The 23,325-nt window shown below is 40.2% G+C and overlaps 2 pseudogenes; one reads left to right on the forward strand and one right to left on the reverse strand.

Moving 5' to 3' along the window:
- The first annotated feature begins 1,169 nt into the window (after nucleotides 1–1,169).
- On the forward strand, nucleotides 1,170–2,163 carry LOC143637857 (3'(2'),5'-bisphosphate nucleotidase 1 pseudogene; annotated as a pseudogene).
- An 8,122-nt stretch (nucleotides 2,164–10,285) lies between these two features.
- Nucleotides 10,286–23,325, reverse strand: part of LOC143637858 (uncharacterized) — a 112,234-nt pseudogene continuing 99,194 nt past the window's right edge.

The raw sequence follows: 23,325 nt of genomic DNA on the forward strand, positions 1-23,325 counted from the left end.
TAAGGATTGCTTTGTCTATTCTAGGCCTCTTAGTTTTCCAAATAACTTTCATGATTGATTTTTATATCTCTACGAGGAACATCAATGGGATTTTAATAAGAATTGCATTGAATTTGCATAGTGTTTTTGGCAGTATGGCCCTTTTGGCAAAATTAATTCTGCCTATCCAAAAACATGGGAGATCTTTCCATCTAAAGTCTTCTTCAATTAATTTCTTTATTGTTATGTAGTTATAATTATAGAAGTATTTTACCTCTTTTGTTAGATTTGGTCTCAAGTATTTTTAGGCAATTTTGACTGGAATAGATTTCCTAATTTTTCTTTCAGATTATTCATCATTGATGTTTAGGAATACAATGGATATATGGTGTTAATCTTACATCCTGTTACATGGCTGAATTCATTTATGACTTCTAGAAGTTTTCCGGTAGAGATTTTTGAGTCTTCTAAATATAGGATGATGTCATCAGGCAAATAGTGATAATTAATCTCTTTAATATCCCTTTAATTTCTTTCTTTTGCCTGATTGCTCTGACCAGAGTTACAAGGACCATATTGAATAAAAGTGGTAAAAATGGACATGACTGTCACCACTAGAAGTAAATATAGGTACAATACTGCATAATGTTATCTAAGGAACTGTCTTCTTCAACAAGACTCCTAAAGCTCAAGAAGTAAAATCAAGAATCAATAAACAGAAAAGTATCAAACCAAAAAGGAAATAATCAAGGGCATGAAGAGATACAGATGAGAAAACGTCTTTACCACCTGCACCTCAGATAGAGTATTAACCTCAAGGTTATATAAAAAACTCAAAAAACTTCACACACACACACACACACACAAAAAAAAAAATAATAATCCAAACAATACAATAAATGGGCAAAGGAACTGAACAGGTACTTCACAGAAAAACACATATAAATGTTCAACAAATATATGAAAAGTGTTCAAAATCTCTAGCAATTAGAAAAATGCAAATTAAAACTACACTGAAATTCTATCTTACTCCAGTCAGAATAGCAATTATCATGAATACAATTAATAATATATGTTGGTATTGGCTGCACGGAAACATGGTACTGGACATACCGAGGGACATGTGGTTTGGTAATCCAGTTGGGTTACCCCTAGAGCGTCTTTTGTCCGCTGTCCTTGAAAATTTGACAAAGGAGCATCATGGCTTCGCGTCACACTGTGTTGATGCGATTGGTAGCTTCAGCGTATTCTATTGCTCAGAAGGCAGGAACTATAGTTAGACGTGTTATTGCTGAAGGAGACCTGGGTATCATGGAAAAGACCTCTGCAACAGACCTGCAGACCAAAGATGACCGACTAGTACAGATGAGCATATGTTCTTCACTGGCACGGAAATTCCCCAAACTGACAATTATAGGGGAAGAGGATCTCCCTCCTGAAGAAGTGGATCAAGAGCTGATTGAAGATGGTCATTGGGAGGAAAGATTGAAGCAACCATGCCCATCACAGTACCGTGCTATTAAAGAGGAAGACCTTGTGGTTTGGGTTGATCCTCTGGATGGTACCAAGGAATATATTGAAGGTCTTCTTGACAATGTAACGGTTTTTATTGGAATTGCCAATGAAGGAAAAGCCATAGCAGGCATTATTAACCAACCATATTACAATTACCAGGCAGGACCAGATGCTGTGTTGGGGAGGACAATATGGGGAGTTTTAGGTTTAGGTGCCTTTGGGTTTCAGCTATAAGAAGTCCCTGCCGGGAAACACATTATCACAACTACCCGATCCCATAGCAACAAGTTGGTTACAGACTGTGTTTCCGCTATGAACCCTGATGATGTGCTGCGAGTAGGAGGAGCAGGAAATAAGATCATTCAGCTGATTGAAGGCAAAGCTTCTGCTTATGTATTTGCAAGCCCTGGATGTAAGAAATGGGACACTTGTGCTCCCGAAGTTATCTTACATGCTGTGGGAGGCAAGTTAACCGATATCCATGGAAATGCCCTTCAGTACAATAAGGAAGTGAAACATATGAACTCCGCAGGGGTCCTGGACACACTGAGGAATTATGACTACTATGTGAGCCGAGTTCCAGAATCTGTGCACTTGTTCCTTAAAGAAATTTTTCATTTTTTTAGCCCAAAGGACTTGTTTCTCAAAACAGTACATTTCAAAAACTAATTGAATGGAATTAGTATTCTACCTTTATTCATCATTGATCAGTGAGTTATAGTAGTTACTTACAGATAAAAAATTGGGTTAAAGAATTTCGTTTTATTGGAGTCTAATACTACTTTGCCTTAGGCATGTAATAAATTTTGTGTGTCCTTTTTCCTGTTTAACAAAATCAGGGAGTCAGGCACAGTGATGCATAACCTGTAGTTCCAACTACTTGGGGAATCTGAGGCCAGAGGATCAAATTGCTTGAATGAAGGAATTTGAGGACAGCCTGGGCTACAAAGCATAATCCTGTCTCCAAAATATAAAAATGAAAAAGAAGAAAGGAATTTAGCTTGATTAGTCAACTGGACCAATTTTGACATCAGGAGAATAAATAAACTCAATGTATTTCTTTCTATGTGGAGATATGAAAAAAAAAAAAAAAGGTTTAGTCCTGACTGACTAAGCCATTTGTGTAATCAACATTTCTATCTTGTAAACCAGATTTCTTTAGGGAACAAAACCTTAATTGTTCAAAAATTTCACTCTTATTTTTCATGGTAGTTTTGAAGGTGTTCCTACTTTAATTGTAAATACATATAATGTTATTATGCACATTGATAAAACATTTATGGGAAAAGTTTCTTTAAAATAAATTATTTTCTATCCTAGGAAAGGTAGCAGATTACAACAGTTACTATTATGGTATTATGTAAAAATGTGGATGTGTAACTGATGTGATTCTGCAATCTTTGTAATGTTTTTAATAACCAATAAAAAAATAAAAAATAAAAAATAAAATAAATTATTTAATCCTAAAAAAAAATAATAATATATGTTGGTGAGGATTTAGGGGAAAAGGTATACTCATGCATTGTTTGTGGGATTGCAAATTGGGGTAACCACTCTGGATATCAGTATGGAGATTCCTCAAAAACTTGGAATGGAACCACCACTTCACCCAGTTAAGCCACTCCTCAGTCTATACTCAAAGGACTTAAAATAGCATAGTACAGTGCCACAGCCACATCTATGTTCATAGTGGCTCAATTCACTGTAGCTAAGCTATGGAACAACGTAGGTGCTCTTCAACAGATGAATGGATAAAGAAAATGTAGTATATATTCACAATGGAATATTACTCAGTCATAAATAAGAATAAAATTATGGTATTTGCCTATAAATGCATGAATCTGTAGGCTACTATACTATGTGAAATAATCCAAACCCCAAAAAAGCAAAGGTCAAATATTCTTTCTGATATGTGGATGCTAGTACATAACAAGGAGTGGGGTGAGAAAGAAAAGTTCACTGGATTAGACAAAGGGGAATAAAAGTAAAGGGAAAAGATAGGATTAAAAAAGACAGGAGAATAAATTCAACATAACTTTCCTATGTTCATATATGAATACAGCACAAATCAATCTTCATATCATGTACAACCACAAGAGTAGTATCTTTTTTTAGAGAGAGAGAGAGAGAGAGAGAGAGAGAGAGAGAGAGAGAGAGAGAGAAAATTTTTTAATATTTATTTTTTGGTGGACACAACATTTTTTTTTTATTTTATTGTGGTGCTGAGGATCAAACCCAGTGCCTTGCACATGCCAGGTGAGCACCCTACCACTTGAACCACATCCCCAGCAAGAATAAGCTCTTAATTAGAATAATTTATACTCCATGTATATATGACAGAATACACTCATGTTTAAAAAATAAATAAATGAAAAGGAAGAATATTCATATCTACACAACCACTTGCAAATCAACACTAATGCAGACCTTATTCATTATCACCAAAGGAAATTGGAAATAAGATAGACAACTATTGGTAGATGGCTAAGCAAAGCATTAATACGCTTATAGTGTATAATACTATTCAACAATATAAAAGAACAGATTACTAAAATATTTGATAATATGACAAATGACTCATGGTAGGTTAAAGCAGTTAAATTAAAATCATTCCTGTTATATCACTCTATTAATATAACATTTGTAAAAGACAAATTTATAAAAAATATCTGTGGCCCTTAGGGCCTCAATGTGGGGGAAGAGATTGACTGCAAAGGATCTTCAAGAAACTCCTTGGGGGTGATGTTCATGTTCTGTATCTTAATTATGGTTGAGGTTACTTGACTGTGACTTAATTTCAGAAGGTATACACCTTGTGATGGTCAATTTTATGTGTCAACCCTATTGGCTAAGGGACACACAAACTGCAGGTAAAACATGAATTCTTAATGTGTCTATTAAAGACTTTCTGGAAGAGATTTCCATTTGAATTGATAGTTGGAACATAGAGGATGGCCCTCATATAAAGATGCCTTATTGTGGGCATCATATAATCTGTTGAGGGCCTCAAAAGAACCAAAAAGGAGGTTCTCCAGCCTTTGATTTTGAAATGGAACTGCACCACTGGCTTTCTTGAAGTCTCCAGCTTGCAGAAAGCAGATCATGAAACTTCTCAGTCTCCGTACTAAGGTGAAGTAATCTCTCTCTCTCTCTCTCTCTCACACACACACACACACACACACACACACTCCATTATGTTTCTCTGGAAAACCCTAATATATTCATAAACAACAACAAAAGAATAACTTTACTGGATGTAATTTGTATCTCACTATACTTGTATTTTTAAAATGATGTGCAAGGGTTTTTTTTTGGCAAGAATATCAAAACATCACCAATTATATAATATATAAATAAATAGTTATTTATACCCCAAAAGCATATATTTATACCATATGGCAACTTATGGTAACTAATAAAGGTCTAAAATGATTTCACATAAATCCAATTAATTTTTATCGATTTAATAAATTAGTATGGGTTAAGTAAAGGTAATAAAAAGAAAACATAACCACATTCAAAGAACAAACTGGGGAGAGGATGGAGTGAAGACTATAACTAAATAAAATAATGTGTAGTTGATAATTGAATTACAGAATTATAACAGAAACTAAACGTCATAAACAGATTAATATACATATAAAAACCTGGAATGCAGGTGGCATTCAAAAAACTGAGTAAAAAGTAAAATTTGAAAAAAAAATTCTGAGATATGTGTTGTTTTTCCAAAATTAAAGTTAGATGCTTTGGGTACATTCTATCCAAAGCTAAATACCTAGTTTATATAAACTCATAGTATATTATATGTAAGCTATTAAAACTGTATAATAAGATATTTTCAGGAGATTTTGAAAATCAGGGTGGAATATTACCTCTTAAGATATAAACAATCAGAAAAATCTGATCAATGTAAGAAGAATTGAGAATGATACAATTTAATTTCATTTCTCATTTGTTGAACCACATTTAATTTATGTGGTTCAACAAATGAGAGATGGAATTAAATTGTATTAATTAATTAATTAATTAATTAAAATTAATATTGTTCAGCTATTTTGCAAATAAAGTTTCAATAAAAAACCTTTATAAAAGATTAGGTCTTGTTTGGTTAAATATGTTTGTTCATATCATAAAAACAAATTGTAAATAATAATAAATATATGGAACAAATAGAATAAAATTTTTATTGAGTAGTGAATAAATTTTCTTGGGGCCAGGGATGCTAAAAGCATCTAATTGTACATTTGAAATATATTCAGCAAATGACACAATTGAAAATGAACCTATCATAGTTTTGTAGGAAGCAAGAGTGACATGGGGAAATTTTTTTTCATTACTTATTGTATTATATTAAATCTTCACCTAATTCAGTATTTTAGGTATTAATGGGAGATATTTTACTTTGGAAAAATGTGCCCATGTTGACATTTTAAATAAAGAAATAAAAAAAATGTGTATAACCAAAATATATCAGATCCACTGTTCCATTCCTTGGAGAAGACATGAATTATGTCTTGTATTCTTATTCACCTTTTCTAGCATGGTATGGAAAAAATGTAATTTCCTCCTTAATGCCTTTCTTCTCACCTCATTGTTCAGCTATTTGAAATACAACATCTTATATATATTGAAGAAAGGGTGGATTTTGCTTATTACACCCTAACATAAAAATGGGTGTGCACATTTGATGTAGTTTTCATCATCTCTGTGGAATTGATTTAATGATTTCTATAGTCTTATAATCCCCAAGGCAAAAGGTAAACATGTTTTATAAGAAATAGTTGAAATTTTTAACCTTTCATAATAGAAAACTATATAAGATTATCTGTTTAATATAAAATCATTACCAAAACAAATATCCTTCATTTTATTCTACTAATGTCATCTTTTCATCTGAGACTTGCCCTTTAGGAAGGTTGTGTCTATGATGTACAAAAATTGTAGTTAATATCTAATATAAACAAAAATTATTGACAGCCATAACAATGATAAACATAAGTGCTATAAAAGATTGTGTTAGGGAACAATAGAGACAAGCATATGTCTTTGAAATCTTAAAGAATATACATATAAAATTGTAGATTTTTTTTCAGCAGATACAGAAAATAGCTCAATATTTAGAGAAAACCCTTTTCCAGATTTGTCAAGACATCCAAAATTTCATATTTTTTAATAGCTCTTGGCACTTTTTTTTTTCTTTTTAGCAGTACTAGGTATTGAACCTATGTCTGGCATGGCCTAGGCTAGCAGTTTGATGCTGAACTCCACCCGCAGCCCTAGCTTACATTACTTAGCAGCCTATGTTAATAATTTTTTTAAACAAGTAAAAGTCTGGAGTTGCTCAGTTGATAGTCACATTTACAGGTGGGATATAGTTATTTATGTATGGGAGACTTCAGCTGTGATGGAAAACTAGATTATTACAGTTTCTCCTTCAAATGCGATTACAGCTTTCACATTCCTTCATCTTTTTCTAGTGTTCTTAGAGTTTTGTATATTTAGGAAGTCTATATATTTGGAGTTTCTTTTGTCTTTCTGTCTTTCTTACATAATTTGAATATGTAAGTAGAAAGCAAATTTTGGATTAGATAGAGATGTAGTGAAAGACCCTCCGTCTCCCTGTCCAAGGAAAGACGCACGAGACACTGGCTGCAAAAGCAGGAGGTTTATTCAGACACAGGCGCTTGCGGGTGCTCAGCGAAACCTCAGCCGGAGCTTCGGTGAGCCAGCACACCGGGCTTTGGGGTACAGGTCTTTTATACGATAAAGGGGCAGGTTTCGCGTGCGCGAGAAGCAACAGGTTTCTTATTGGCTATTTTGAACCCAGGATATAGATTACCTAAAGGGTAAAGTTGTTTTTCACTTCATGTTCCTGGAAAAATACCACATGACAGTTACATATGAGCACTCTGGTTTTTCTGTTCCTGCTTATTAGTTCCTGTTTATTCAGGCATGCCCTGGAATCTGTTTTTCTGCTCTTTCCCAACCATCCTGTTTTTCCCTTTTAATCAGTTACACTTAACTGATTGTCTTAAAAAACACATCTGGTGCCTGCGCAGGATTGTGACCTGCCCTGGTAATTCTGTAACTGGGCCTGAGGTTGCTGGGCTAGGGTCTTTCATTCCCCCCTTTTCTTTTATCATGGATAGAATCCTATATCCATTGTCCTGCTTGTTCAGGTTCTTGGGCTAAGCTTGTCTGTGACCCTGTTTGGTGTTTGAGCAACTGCTATTGTTGAGTTAGAACCATAGTCTGGATTATAGAAAGTCTTCCTTTCATGAATTGTATTAGTCTATTAAGTATGCAAGGTCCGAATGTCAGGAGTAACAGTAAGATAACTAAAGGTCCTGCTATGGTGAATAGCAGAGTAGTTAACCATGGGGACTTGCTAAACCAGTGTTCAAACCATCCTTGTTGAGCTTCAAATTCTTTTTGTCTCTTTGCCAGCCTTTCAGTGACTTTTTCCATGGTTTCTCGGACTACCCCAGTATGGTCAGCATAAAAGCAACATTGTTCTCATAGAGCTACACAGAGACCACCTTCCCTAAGGAACAACAGATCTAATCCCCTTCTATTTTGCAACACCACTTTGGAGAGGGAGGAGAGGGATTTTTCTAGGGCCGTGATAGACTTGGCCATTGCAGTTAGATCTTCATTCATTGATGCCTGTAATTCCAACAATTGGTTACCTTGGATATATGCAGTTGTCCCTGTTCCTATGCCCGCTGCTATTCCTCCAATTCCTAATAGTAGTGCTGTGGTCATACTTATTGGCTCTCTAGGGTACTGGTTCAAAGCGTCCTAGGACATAGTCTGATTCCAGATACAATATCTTAGGCCATAATTGTATTGACACACAAAAATCAGTGGAGGCATTGAGGACTGCCATGGAAATACAGGGGGCCAGTCCAGTATTGCAGGCCCAATAAGTTCCAGGGGGGCCCCACAAATAGCTATTTTGTGAGCCTTTTGTTGGGAGGGTAGTATTACAAAGGGGTTTGTGTGATAGGGGTATGTTCCCAATACAGATCCCCTGTCCTGACACTTCAGTGATGGTGAGCTTATAGCTGAATAAGGATATACACTTAGGGTCAGGTGTTACACTATTATTCCAGTCGGACATCATTGCTATTCCTTCATAATAGGGGGGGGCGGAGGAGAGACATAGCCAACAGTCCTGGGTGTGGTTTGGGTCGGTGGCATTGAGGGCATGAAATGCTCCTCGAACCAAATCTAATAGTCGATCCTCGGTTCCAGGGAAATTGGGTTCGGGGGAATAACTAGAGGTTTGATAGTCTATGGTTACAATCTGAGGCATGGGCGGCTTACTGGGGGGAGTTTTGTGTGAACTTTTTGGTTGCCTAGGTGCTGAGGGAGCCCTTTGGTCCCCGAGAACAGGATTAGGCCCTATTTGGCTAGTCATAACCAGGGTTTGAGATAGTCTGATTTTGAAAATTACACCAAGATCATATCCTGGCATGTACCATCTAAGGCCCCATGTTCTCCCAATAAGCCAGGAATCTAGCTGTTTTTTCTTTTTTTCCGTGAACTGTATCTGTAAGGGTAGTGAGTTGTCCCCTTGGTTGTATGATTTAGGGGGGTGATAACAATCAGAGGGCCCTGTGCCATAGGTAGTGAAGTTTTTAAGTATTTTTATGAACTCCTTGTCAGAAGAAGGTTTCAAGTAAGCATCCCCAAAAGTTTCACAGCCCCAGGAGGAGCAGAAATATGTCTCATAACCTCCACATTTGTATATTTGGGAGCGGTCTCTTCCTTCTTTGGGACAAGCATAAAAGTCATATTGACCCAGTCGGCATCTCGCTGCTGGCATAGCGCATCCTGGCATTCCCCAACCAGGTGGTCTGGGGGTCATATAAGTACTGAGTTGATCATATGACTTGTCAGGAATGTCCCAAGAATCTAATTCAGCAGCTAGTTGGCAAAAGTCTGGGGTTAAAGTAGGCCACCATGTGCCAGGGGTATGGGTTGGTGTAATGGACCAAATTGCCTCCCCAGCTTGATAATACACCTGCCAAGTCAATTTCATAGGAGCATGGGGGTTTCTACCTAAGACAAGGGGAGTAGCACAAAGAGCGAGAGCGATTAACAGCGTGTAAGTCTTATCTTTAGCGGCTTTTGGGTGTGTTGTAATTTCTATTTTGGGTCTCGAGGAGTGATGGTGGGGTCCTGTGGGTGTGCAGCCTTCACGTGGGAAGCGTGGACCCAGGCAGCAATGCCGTCTACCTTGATGGCGGTGGGAGTAGTTAGCAGGACGGTGTAAGGTCCTTTCCACCGAGGTTCGAGGTTCTTGTTCTGATATCTGCGTACCCAGATGGTGTCTCCAATCTTGTAGGGATGTGGCACCGACGGGGTTTTGAGTTCCTCCTTATATGCCGCTGCTAATGGCTTCCAGACCTCGTTCTGGACCAATTGCAGTGCGCGTAAATGAGTCTGCACAGATGGGGTGAGGGAGGCATAAATTTCAGTTTCATAGAAATTAATAGCAGGTGGTGGAGCACCGTATAGGATCTCAAATGGGGTGAGTCCCTGAGGGCCCGGAGTATTTCAGGCTCGATATAAGGCTAAGGTTAGGAGTTGCACCCAGTCTCTAGTGCCAGTTTCAAGCGTTAATTTAGTTAAAGTCTCCTTGATTGTTCTGTTCATTCTTTCTACCTGTCCTGAGCTTTGGGGTCTATGTGCACAATGTAACTTCCAATTAATCCCCAACGAATTGGCCACCGCCTGACTTACCTGGGAGGCGAAGGCAGGCCCGTTATCTGACCCAATTGCTTCAGGCACCCCATATCTTGGAAAAATTTCTTCCAATAGCTTCTTAGCAATGACCTTGGCAGTTTCATGTCGAGTGGGCAATGCCTCTACCCATCCGGAAAAGGTATCAACAAAAACTAGAAGATACTTATATCCATACATACCAGGTTTGACTTAAGTGAAGTCTACCTCCCAATGTGTTCCAGGTTTATGTCCTCTAACTCGGATTCCTGTCCCAATTTTAACTTTACCAGCATTTACCTGGGCACATGCTTGACAATTTTCTGCAACTTGTTGGAGGACTTGGCCCCTATTTGGAAGATAAAGAGTACCCTCTCCACGGTCCAAGAGATTTCTCATCTTTTTAGCCCCCAGATGCGTCAGCTTGTGTAATGATTTTACTAGTTCCTTAGCATTTTTAAGGGGCATTATGGCTTTTCCTTGATATTCCCAGTTATGGTTCTCTTGGTTGTAAGAGGCGCCCAGCTTCTATATGATATCTAAATCTCTGTCCTCATAGACCCACTGTTCTTCATAGTCATTGTGTTGTGGGTCTGCTCGTTGGGGCAGTAGAGTCATCACAAAGAGTTGAGGCCCCTGAGCTGCCTTTCTGGCTGTCTCATCCGCTAATCTGTTTCCCTTCGCCTCCAGAGTATCTCCTTTTTGATGGCCAGGGCAATGCATGATACTTAGCTTTTTGGGTAGAAATAAAGCTTTCAGCAAAGCTAATATTTCAGTCTTATTTTTGATTTCTTTTCCTTCTGAGGTCAGTAATCCCCGGCGCCTGTAAATCTCTCCATGTATATGAGCAGTGGCAAAAGCATACCTCCTGTCTGTGTACACGTTTAGTTTCTTTCCCTCTGCCAACTTTAAGGCTTGGGTCAGAGCTATCAGTTCCGCCCGCTGGGCCGGTGTCCCGCCCGGCAATGCACTCGCCCATATTACCTCAGATTCGGTGGTGATGGCTGCTCCCGCACGACGTTCTCCATTGAGTAGGTAACTGCTACCGTCCGTGTACCAGACCAGCTCTGCATCCTTCATAGGTTGGTCTGTGAGGTCTGGCCGGGTCCCCTGTGTCTCTGCGAGAATCTGCTGGCAGTTCTGAGGATTTGCTTCTCCCGGGAGTGGTAGGAGGGTCGCTGGATTCAGAGTGACTATGGGGCCGAACTGAATTCAGTCAGTGTCCAACAACAAAGACTGGTAATGGGTGAGTCGGATGTTTGACACCCAGCGATCGCACGGTTGGCAGATTATTGTCTCAATAGCGTGAGGAGTTAATAAAGTCAATGGTTGCCCCAGAGTCAGTTTGGTGGCGTCTTTGATCAGGACAGCCACAGCTGCTATCATCCGAAGACATGGGGGCCATCCTGATGCTACTGGATTCAGTTTCTTTGACAGGTAGGCTATGGGGCGCCTCCAGGGCCCCAGTTTTTGGGTTAAGACTCCTTTTGCATAGCCCTGCTTTTCATCTATAAATAGGTCAAAAGGCTTGGTAATATCTGGTAAGCCTAAGGCGGGGGCAGATAAAAGGGCTAATTTGATGCAATCAAATGCTAATTGGTGTTCTTCCATTCAATTAAAAGAGTTCCCCTGTTTAGTCAGTGGATACAAGGGGGCTGCTATCTCCGCAAACCCAGGAATCCAGAGTCAACAGAAACCTGCGGTCCCTAGAAACTCCCGCAGCTGCTTGGGACTCTGGGGGGCTGGTATGCTCGAGATAGTCTCTTTCCTGGCAGCTGTCAAACACCGTTGGCCATCATGAAGTTCGTAGCCAAGATAAGCAACTGTTGTCTGACAGATCTGGGCCTTCTTAGCTGATGCTCTATACCCCAACTGCCCCAAAGTTTGTAATAAAGCCTCCGTACCTGCCAGGCAATCCTCCTCGGAGGTAGCAGCCAACAAGATGTCATCTACATATTGAAGCATAATTAAGGAGGGGTGTCTTACACGAAAATCGGCCAGATCCTGATGTAAAGCCTCATCGAAGAGCGTCGGACTGTTTTTAAATCCTTGTGGCAGTCTTGTCCAGGTCAGTTGTCCAGAGACTCCTTCCTCGGGATCCTTCCATTCAAATGCAAAGACAGCCTGGCTTTGGGGAGACAATCTTAGGCAGAAGAAGGCATCTTTTAGGTCCAGAACGGTATACCAAGTATGGGTGGGAGGCAAAGTGCTGAGGAGATTGTAAGGGTTGGGCACCGTGGGGTGAATATCTTCTACTCTTTTGTTTACCTCTCTTAAATCTTGGACAGGTCTGTAGTCATTTGTTCCTGGCTTTTTGACTGGCAACAAAGCGGTGTTCCAGGGCGACCGGCAAGGAGTTAGGATGCCTTGGTCTAGGAGGCGTTTGATATGTGGTTTGATGCCCTGGTGAGCTTCCCTTGACATAGGATATTGTTTAATATTTATGGGAGTAGCAGTGGTCTTTAGGTGAATGACTATTGGAGGTTGCTGTTTAGCCATTCCCATTCCTCCGGTTTCAGCCCAGGCCTCCGGGTACGAATCAAGCCAATAGTCCATGTCCTTCATAGGTACCAAAGGCTTGTCAAAAAGTTTATATTCGTCATCTAATTTGAAAGTCAATACGTGTAAGAGGGCCTGGTTTGGCCCCGTGATGGAGGCACTCCCATCTTTAAAATAAATTTGGGCTCTCAATTTGGTCAATAAGTCTTGTCCTAGTAGTGGATACGAACAATCAGGCACATGCAGAAACGAATGGGAAACTTTACCTGTGGCAAGGTGTACTTCTCTTTTGGTGGTCCATCGGTACGGTTTGCTTCTGGTGGTGCCCTGGACCCATGTCGTTTTGTGGCTCATAGGTCCTGGTGCCCTTGTCAGCACTGAGTGTTGGGCTCCCGTATCCACCAGGAAGGTCACAGGTTGCCCCCCTACTTGTAGAGTTACCCGGGGCTCAGGGGGGAGCTCCTGACCCTGACTTCTCTAATCTTCATCCAAGGCTACCAATTGAGGGGCCCGGTTCGTACCTCTTCTAGGGTTGGGGGGTTTCTTTGGGCAGTCTTTTACCCAGTGTCCTTTTTCCTTGCAGTAGGCACATTGGTCTCGGTCTACACGGGGCCTACTTCATTCCCTTTCCCTGTCTGTCCTATTTCCTTGTTGCCCTGTCTGCGTTATGGTGGCCAATATCTTACTTAATTCTTTATCACGTTTTCGATCTCTCTTGTCTAGTTCTTCCTTAAATTTGAGATCCCTCTCTTCCTGCATTTTCCTGATCCTTTCCTCTTTTTCCTCTGGAGTCTCTCTCTTGTTAAAGATCTTTTCTGCTTCCCTTAATGAATCTGCTAGAGAAAAATCTTGTAAATTGTCTAATCTTTGTAACTTAGTCCTGATATCTAGAGCGGAGTGCCAAATAAAGGCCATAGAAATGTTTCCTCTCTGATCCTCACTGTCTGAGTCAAAAGGTGTGTACCTCCGATAGGCTTCCTTTAGTCTTTCTAAAAATGCAGTCGGAGTTTCCTCTGACCCCTGGGTAGTCTGTCTTACCTGGGCCAAATTGGTGGGCCGTCGCCCTGCTCCATGGAGACCCGCTATGAGTAACTGGCGATAGAGACGTAGGTGGTTCCTACCTGCATCAGTGTTATAGTCCCAGTCTGGTCGAATCAAGGGGAAAGCTTCATTAATCAAGTTTGGGAGTTGAGTGGGGCGTCCGTCATCCCCTGGCACATTTTTATGGGCTTCCAAGAGAACTTTTTGTTTCTCTTCAGAAGTGAGAAGGGTCTGTAGAAGCTGCTGGCAATCATGCCAGGTTGGCTGGTGAGTCACTAGAATAGATTCTATCAGAGAAATTAGGGCTACAGGATCACTAGAGAAAGAAGAATTGTGGGCTTTCCAATTATAAAGATCAGAAGCAGAAAAGGGCCAGTACTGGTATTGGCCATTTGGGCCTCCTGTCTGCCGTAGGGGGAAGGCTCTAAATGTATTCCCTAAGGCGTGAGGTTCTTGGTGCCCGCGGAGTCGTCCTGCCATAAGGGAAGGCTCTGGAGGGTCACAGGAGCCGAATCTTCTTGATCTTCCTCGTTTTCCTCCTCTGAGGATGCCTGGTTAAGATCAGGGGCGGGTAGAGGTTGGGGATGATAGCGTGGGGGTTCTCTGGTCATCAAATCTATAAGAACTGCATCTTCTGGGGGCAAAACCTTCTTTGGTTTCATCACTGTTTGGGCCGATTTTTCAGATTTGTCAAGAAGGGGTAAAGCCTAGAGGTTTTAGGAGGGGATGCAGGGACCGGGATAAGTGTGGCGGAAGGTAGGGGAGGAGTTTCAGGGGGAGAGCGGTGAGGAAGCTTAGGGTGAGAAAAAGGGGCAACCCAAAGAGGTGGGTCAGAAGCCAAATTTTCCCAAGTAACAATATAGGGCACTTGATCAGGATGCCCCTGTGGTCCTTGGATGAAAACTCGGGACTTCACCTGTAAGATATAGTTAAGATTAAATGTCCCTTCTTTAGGCCATCTGATGTCGTATGATGGCCATTCTGTGGTGCAGATTGTTATCCATTTTTTTTTAACTTCTACTGACAGGTTGTCAGCCTGGTTCCGAATGTCCTGCCAGTGATCAAGAGTAAGACTCAAAGGAGTTGTTATACATTGTCCCATTGTAGTCTTAGATGGAATGAGAAAGTACAAAGGCAGGAAGACAGACACAAATATCAGACTGGACACAGAGAACACTGCGTGGCCTGAGCACAAACTGGAAGTACCTGACGGATTGGGGAGAGGAGGAGCTCCGTCACTTCTGTCACAAATGAGTACAGTGTACTCTTCAGAAACACTGGAGGCCCCCAAGAAAAAATGGGCCTCCCTGAGTCCCTGGGACGTCTCCCAGGGTGGCAGGGGAGAAGTTCAAGTTCGTCAACTCCTTCTCCAGCTGTCCAAAATACAGAGCGATTACACGTAATCGTACAGATGCTGCGCACAGACAGATAATGACCAAACATAGACCAAAAGAGACACAAAATGACACGAGCTGGCCAGCTTACCTCCTAGTGGTTATCGGGTGTTCCTCGTGCAGGGATCCGGACGGAGTTACAGGGGAATCTCGGTGGAACCTCCAGATGAAAGACCCTCCGTCTCCCTGTCCAAGGAAAGACGCACGAGACACTGGCTGCAAAAGCAGGAGGTTTATTCAGACACAGGCGCTTGCGGGTGCTCAGCGAAACCTCAGCCGGAGCTTCGGTGAGCCGGCACACCGGGCTTTGGGGTACAGGTCTTTTATACGATAAAGGGGCAGGTTTCGCGTGCGCGAGAAGCAACAGGTTTCTTATTGGCTATTTTGAACCCAGCATATAGATTACCTAAAGGGTAAAGTTGTTTTTCACTTCATGTTCCTGGAAAAATACCACATGACAGTTACATATGAGCACTCTGGTTTTTCTGTTCCTGCTTATTAGTTCCTGTTTATTCAGGCATGCCCTGGAATCTGTTTTTCTGCTCTTTCCCAACCATCCTGTTTTTCCCTTTTAATCAGTTACACTTAACTGATTGTCTAAAAAAACACATCTGGTGCCTGCGCAGGTTTGTGACATGCCCTGGTAATTCTGTACCTAGGCCTGAGGTTGCTGGGCTAGGGTCTTTCAGTAGGTCATAGATAAAATTGACTGCATGATGATTAATTTTAGCTGACGACTTGACTACATTGAGATACCTGGGAAATTGTTAAAGCACACTTCTGGATGTGTTTGTGATGGTGTTTCCAGAGATGATTGGCGTGTGGTTCAGCAAACTGTGGGGCAGTAGACCTGCCTTGAATGTGAACAGCACAATTCAATAGATTGGGGATCCCGATGAAGCAAAAAGTGAAAAAGAAGTTTGCCTGTGCATGCAAGATTGATTTTTTAGTGGATATGGTTTTGGCTGCTGCCGTCACCCACAGACATCAAACTCCAGTTTCTTCAGTCTTTGAATATAGAATCACACCAGTGACTCTAGAGGGAGGTTCCAGGCCTTCTGCCTTGGAGTGGGATGCTTCACTGCTCGATCTTATTCTGAGTCTTCCATCTTTTTGGACTAAGTCTTCCATATTTTTGGACTAAGTTGCTGCTGGTGAAGCCAGATTTAAAGTTAGGTAGTCAGTGTAGTTAGGTAAATTGGGTCTAATATCAGTGAAATCTTAAATGGAGGCCATGCTGACAATGATTCCGGAAATGCAGGACAACTCATGAAATGTTAATGAAATCCTGGAAAGGCCCTAGGCCAAAGTCCACTCCAAAGAAATGTAAATGGGACCCAGGAAACAGCCTGCAACAGATTTGGAGATAGCCCATCCCAAAGAAGTGATAATGAAGTCCTTCCTGCCCAGATTACTTGTTTGGCCACCTGTGTCCCACCTTTACCCACCTGCATTCATCACCAAAACTATAAAAAGGGGAAACAACCACACTTCCATGGATTCCACCTCTTGGGTCCCCTTCTTTCTCTGGGAGAAGTCTTTTCTGCTGTCCTTTAATAAACTTGTAATTTCTACTCTGACTTTGCCTCGGCGTGCTTCTTTGGTGTTATTCTTCAACATTGGGGAAGCAAGGACTCCTTACCGGTCAACAGCGGTATCACTGGTTTCCTCAGTTTTCTAGTGGGCAGATGGCTATTGTGGCTCAATCCAGCCTCTGGTCAGGGAATATAATCTAATAAATCACCCTTTATAATTATGTATACATGCTTTTGGTTTTGTTCCTGTAGAAAACCCTGACTACTATAGATAATTTGAGATTATTTTACTCTCATATACTTCAGTAAATTAGCCATATGAAAATAAAATGTAGACTTATCAGATTATGAGAAATAAGAGCAATTCAAACTAAGATAGTTATTTTCTCTAATGAAGAAGATGCCCCAACTGCGTGTGCTCATTTGTGACTTTCGTGAAGAGTCTTTTTCTTGGATATTTTTAATAAATGATTAAATTATCTTCTGTCAGCTCTATGGTAGAAAAAGTTCTTGCCTCGTTGGAAACTTGGGCCAAATATTCCCTAAATCCAACCCCTATAAAAAAGTTTAGGATTATAATTTGTACTCAAATTATAGTTCTTCCAAAATCTGTCGGCATTCCAAAGGCTCAGAGTGGCAGCTGGCAGGTGAAGGGATAAGGTATACATAGGGCAATTCTTATGCTAGGACAACAAAAAACAAGTCAACAAAGCATTTCTTTTGTTTTAAATGTGAAATCAGTTAGTATCTCAGTTTCTGGAATGCAGAACAAGCTTGTGTATCTAGAGTCCTTTGTGATAGTTAAATATTAGGCACTCTAAAGTACCCTTCCTTTATAGCCTCCAGCTTTACTTACTTTTGGTAGGGCTGACAAGAGTGTACATCTTAGGTTATGTTAAACTAGAAATATGGTTTTTATCTTTTAAATGTCTATGTAGAACTGAAAGACCCACCGATTCCCTGTCCAAGAAAGACGCACGAAGCACTGGCTGCAAACGCAAGAGGTTTATTCAGACACAGACGCCTGTGGGTGCTCAGCAAAACCTCAGCCGGAGCTTTGGTGAACTGGCACACCAGGCTTTGGGGTACAGGTCTTTTATAGGATAATGGGGCAGGTTTCGCGCGCGCGGTAAGCAACAGGTTTCTTATTGGTTATTTTGAACCCAGCATATAGATTACCTAAAGGGCAAAGTTGTTCTTTACTTTATGTTATCAGTTCCTATTTGCCTAAGAATGCCCTGGGACCTGGTTTTTTTGTTCTTTTCCAACCATCCTGTCCTTTCACAATAGACTACCCTTAACTGATTAACAGACCTCTCCGGTGTTTAGTGGGTTAGCAACACGCCCTGATGGTTTCACAATGGGGCCTGGGGTTTCTGGGCTGGGGTCTTTCATTCCCCCCTTTGTCTGGAAACTTGGGAACCAATCATGGTTCCCTCAGTTGGGGGCCTATTTAGGCAGACTCTACATCTTGGAAAACAGTAATCCTCAGGGGACAGTCTTTAACTTTCCAGACTTACTTAAAATTGGCCTCCTAGATCCAACCTGACTCGATTTACCTATCTACACTGCCTTTCCATTTTTGGCTTTGTTCCCCCCTAATTTTAGAAACTTTATTGCTGTGTGGAGAAGGGGCGATGACTCGTTCTGGCTGCTTCAGAGCTGAAAAAGGGGTGTCGAACATGAGGGGGCTTGAAGACGTGGGGGGCGACTTGGGGGACGCGAGTTCCCATTTAGAAGTCAGTTCCATTTGAGATCTGCTTGGGGAAAAACAGGTTGTCATCTGGGGATGGATGTTTCTATGAGAGAAACAAAAACCATGAGTACTGAATAAGTGTTGCAAAAGCTGGAACATGTCACTATACATAAGTTCCCTCATCAGGCTTTAACATCCTCAGTTACCAGGACTGTAAACATAACATTTAACTTTTAGGGTTACAGATGTCCTTTCCCTTAAGATACAGTTTAATAACTTAATGTCATCTGACTTGCAAAATCCTTTTACTAGTATGACCTCTGTATCTAATAGAGAAATATTTAATTCTGTTACTTAGGGCTGGATAACTATACTAGCAAATAAAGGCCTTGAACTAAATACTACTCTGGCAGTTCCTTTTGATAGTTATCAGGCATTCCTGTCTGAGAATCTCTTTTGAAGCCTCCAGTTTACTTATTTATGGAAGTTACATTTAACTATTATTTTATTTAAAATGCCCAGGAATAGCTGTGTTTTGGCTTTGACTGTCTTTGCTAAGTGTTTAAGATGAAGCAAGTCAAACTGACTTTTGTTTCTATCTATTGTTAACAGTCAGCTGAGTTTCCCTGGGAGTCCTCGGGAACTTACAGCAGCTTCTCAGATCTGCTAGTGCCATTTGCGCTAGGATGGGTCCAGGCCTTGCTTGACCATGTGGCTTCCCTCGGAAGCATCAGGCATATCTCCCTTTTCTGATGACCCTCCTCTTCACAGCAAATGCACTGATTGGCTTTCTGTCCTCCACTGGTCTCATTAATCTCCCTGATCGGGAGGTTATGTGGCCTAGAGTTGCAAAGCTCTTTGGAAAAGTCCCCTATCCCCTGACTCAGACTGACTCAGAGGGCAAGAGCCAAATTTTTAATTTTAAAACTTAATCTTAAACATCCAGCAAATAAGTTTTAACAGCCTTATATTAAGCGCACTGGGCTTTAATGTCTATCTCTCTATCCTGTAGGTGATAACTCTTTATCTTACATTAACCCAGGTTGTGAGTTCTTAAATCAGTACCTCTGCAAAACATTAACAGGCAATCTTTAAGCCATTTTGAAAACTACAAGATAAAATTATCAAAGAGTAAAAACATTTAGTTCATATAATAGCTACCTTGAATTTTGGCAGAGTTATACATTATAATTCCCTGTTTGAGATCTTAGTAATCTTAACAAAAACTAACTTTTGGACACAACTTTAAATGTACTGTAATCTAGCCTATCTTTTTATAGTTACTTTCACATATAGTGGGATGGGACATAGAGCTTTATCTCAAGTAAGGCGGGGTTCTTCATAAATCTTAAGTACTGCAGTTCTGAGACTGATCTTTGCTTTTTAGACATCGTTTTACAAAGCCTACATAAATTGTTGTGAACTTGAGCAAACATAACATAATATCACATCTAAAACATGAATTAAAGAAAGGCTGAAAGCTTCTAACCTTTTGTAGAAAAGTAGTAAAGTACTTTTGTGTTTTACAATAAAACCTTTACACAGATTAAGCCCTCATTAACTTAAAAATACACTTAAGTTGTATCTCAGTGTAAAAAGTAACATAGAACTGTACATATCTTATTGATAACAAGCCCAGTTATAGAACACAAATGATTTAATTATATCTCCAACATATCTTTCTTTTAAGCCTAAAATTATCATACAACTTTAGAACACAGCTTGATATAATGCTCTTTTGAAGCTTCTACCTAACAGACTTGTATACCTGGAAGATGTGAACACATTAATAGCACCAACTACATTGATGTTTTTATATTAACCAAGTTTAGCTTTTAAAGAGATAACATAGCACAATTCTCTAAAACAATAGCACTTGTTTAACCAGCTGTTTAATTTCTTTAAGATTACTTGCTCAAAAACTTACACTTATAAGCAACTTACACAGACCTTCTTTATATCATTTACTTAAACCCTCTTAATTACTTAATCATATAGACTCTTATCCAGAAACACATTTTCCTTCTATGAAATCCATACCTAGAACCTTCTAGTTTCTCTTTTTTATCTGTTAACCTCCTTCTGTTCACATTTTGAAACAATACTTGTAAATTTTGAATTTAATCAGATTATTTTATAGACATAAACATTTTGTTAGGTTTTATTTTTGAACACCTAGAAAAACTTATAAGCTTAATTTTAAAGACATCTTTACTTTCATCTGTTTACCTAATTTAAATTGAACCATTTGAATCATGTGAGTCAAAGATATTTGGATCCATTTTTAAAATTTTTTATGAGCGCTCCTCATCTGCCAATTGTTATATCACTATATGATATATGGAAATACACACAGACATACTGACATACAACACGTAACACAAGTGTAACACAACACAATAGTAAAGGCCTTGTTGCTTTCTCAGGTGAAATCTCATTGCAATGTTTAAAAACTCCATAGTTGATCAAAAATAGAACTTATCAGAAAAACATTAACTTGTCTATAGGATCAAAATCATGAGCTCAAAAAAAAAAAAAATACAGAATCTAAGAAAAAAAAGCAAAAGTCCTAGAAAAAATTGACCGGCCTGTAATTAGTAAATGCCATACAATTTACTCTCTGGTTTAATCTAGTTTGAGTTCCCATAAAAAGACACTTTTACTCTTTTTTTTTTTCCTTGGGCCTCAGATCTGTCTCCTACTGAGTGCTCCAGGCTTCTTCTATTTGCATATCAGCTTAAGTCCTGGCTGAGGTCTGGGAAAACTGGAATTCTGAGCACAAACCTCATGCCTAAGGCATTTTAACCATAAGTCACAATTTCCAGGTTTGGATGTTGAAAATTATGATACAAGTTTAAGATGCAATTTATAAAATTTCATACCTTTTACATTTTCCTACACTAGAAAAACTTGCTCACACAAAACTGAAAATAGGATCTCTACCATCAGAAGAAATTTATTTAGGATCATTAAGTCACTTTCTTTGTTCTGAAGTTCCTAAAGTAGTATTAAGTTTCATTAAATCACCTGGAGATAATTTTAAAAGAGAACTACACACTACCATGTATATCCAAAATTAAGCTTTTAAAAAAAATTTCCAAGACTGTTGCTATTCAATGTTATTTCAATAAGCCAGACCAACGTCCCAATCCAACATTTTTTTTTTCCCTGAATCTTATACACTAAGGGGAACAGATACCAAATCATAATTTACTATCCTTGCCCAAATTAATGCACTGGTACACCTAGTGAAATCTTTTCAGGCTACCCAGTTCAAAATTGATGAAAAAATAACACTGAATGATTGGGAGTTACTTGCCAACTTGGAAGTAGAGTTCTTTTAATTTTCTATCCTAAGTATCTAAGTTCTCTGGCATGAATTATCTGAAATCAAACTAAATAATTACCTAACCCTAACTTTTAACTGCAAGATTGTGCAATGCTTCAAACTCATTTAGATACCAGATGTTACAATGAAACATCATTTTTTAGACACACATTTAGCCTAGATTATCCCCAAGAAACAATCAGACAACTAGATAAGAAAATATCTCTCCAGGTTTTGAACTTCCATTTAATTATGACTTCTATCAGTGGCACCATAGATTTCCCCATGAGTGGACCAGATGTTTTCACATAGGGGCAACTATAGGTGTAAAATTAAGGGCCTCAGTGTGACTGACTTTACTGTATTCAGGTGGAGTAATCCTTGCAGTGCAGGGAAAGAATGAGGAAATTCCCCAGAGCGAAGATGGCTCTGGCAGCTGCTGAGAAATCCTCAGTTTCCCCTTTACTTACAGGATTAGCACCTTTGGATAGACCCAATCCCAGGCAATCTGGCATATCTCCTAACTTTTCCAGTAGAGTCAGTTTTTATCTGCCTTAGGTCTTGAAGGGGGAAGAGGGTATGTACTTTGATCAGCTCAAATTTTTCTCTTGACTCTTTTTCTCATGGCAGAACTGTAGACTAAAGGAGCCGCCTAAGTGTTAAGGGATATCTACTGGTTGTAAGGTAGCAGATTACCGGAAGAGTTCATTCTAAAAATGCCTCTCTAGCAGCTTAAAGAACACAGCTCATTTTAAACATTGGGGTGGTAAAACAGACTATTGAAAGTTACCTATGCACCTTAGGGAACCTGGGCAGATTTTGCTAATTATCCCGTGCCTTTCTTAGTCCTGCAACCTGATTTTCTAACATTTCTGACCTGCAAAGGAAGGGGAGCATCCAGGAGGAATGGATGCGAGGTTGTGGGAGTGTTGCGTAGCCCATACGGAGGCAAATGTGATTGGGGCTTTCCCTCAGTGCCATTCATCTACTGATCACCCTAGATACCCCTTAGGGCTGTCGGGAGGGGGCTCAAGAGAAAGGAACCTTAAGAATCATCTGAGAGTAGCCCAGACCAGAATTCCGCAGTTGTTCCAAACTCCTTCCTCCACCTCCACGCATCCAAAGCAGGTCGGGATTCCAGACACTGTGTACTCACGCCAATTGCTCTCCGGGCCCAGACAGAAAAGTTGGAAGTGGCTTTGGCAGAACCCAACATGCCTGCTCTGTATTGAACAGGTGATTAAGAGCTGCCTAGGCCGAGAAACCTCTCACCCGAGTCTTGAAGAGTGGCGGCTGCACTAGTTGCGTTTAAGTAGCCGTCGGGTGCCCACCTTACCCTCCAGAGAGAAAGAGAGAGAAAGATGCACCTCAAACAGACATGGGGTGCGTGCACTTACCTCGGTGTAGAATCTCAGTCTGGGACAGAATTTATGACTGAAAGTTCGGCTCCCATTCCCAAAGCCAATTAATGCCAATTTAATAATGAGGACAGGGTTTTGAGAAAAGTTAAAGCGAGATATCAAAGTTTTTAGATCCCCAGCAGGCATTTCTTAACCGCAGTGGGTGCACGCAAGCCAACTACGGGAAGAAAAGAAAACACTGCTTCCC

Source organism: Callospermophilus lateralis, chromosome 14 (assembly GCF_048772815.1).
Source record: "Callospermophilus lateralis isolate mCalLat2 chromosome 14, mCalLat2.hap1, whole genome shotgun sequence".
NCBI lineage: Eukaryota > Metazoa > Chordata > Mammalia > Rodentia > Sciuridae > Callospermophilus > Callospermophilus lateralis.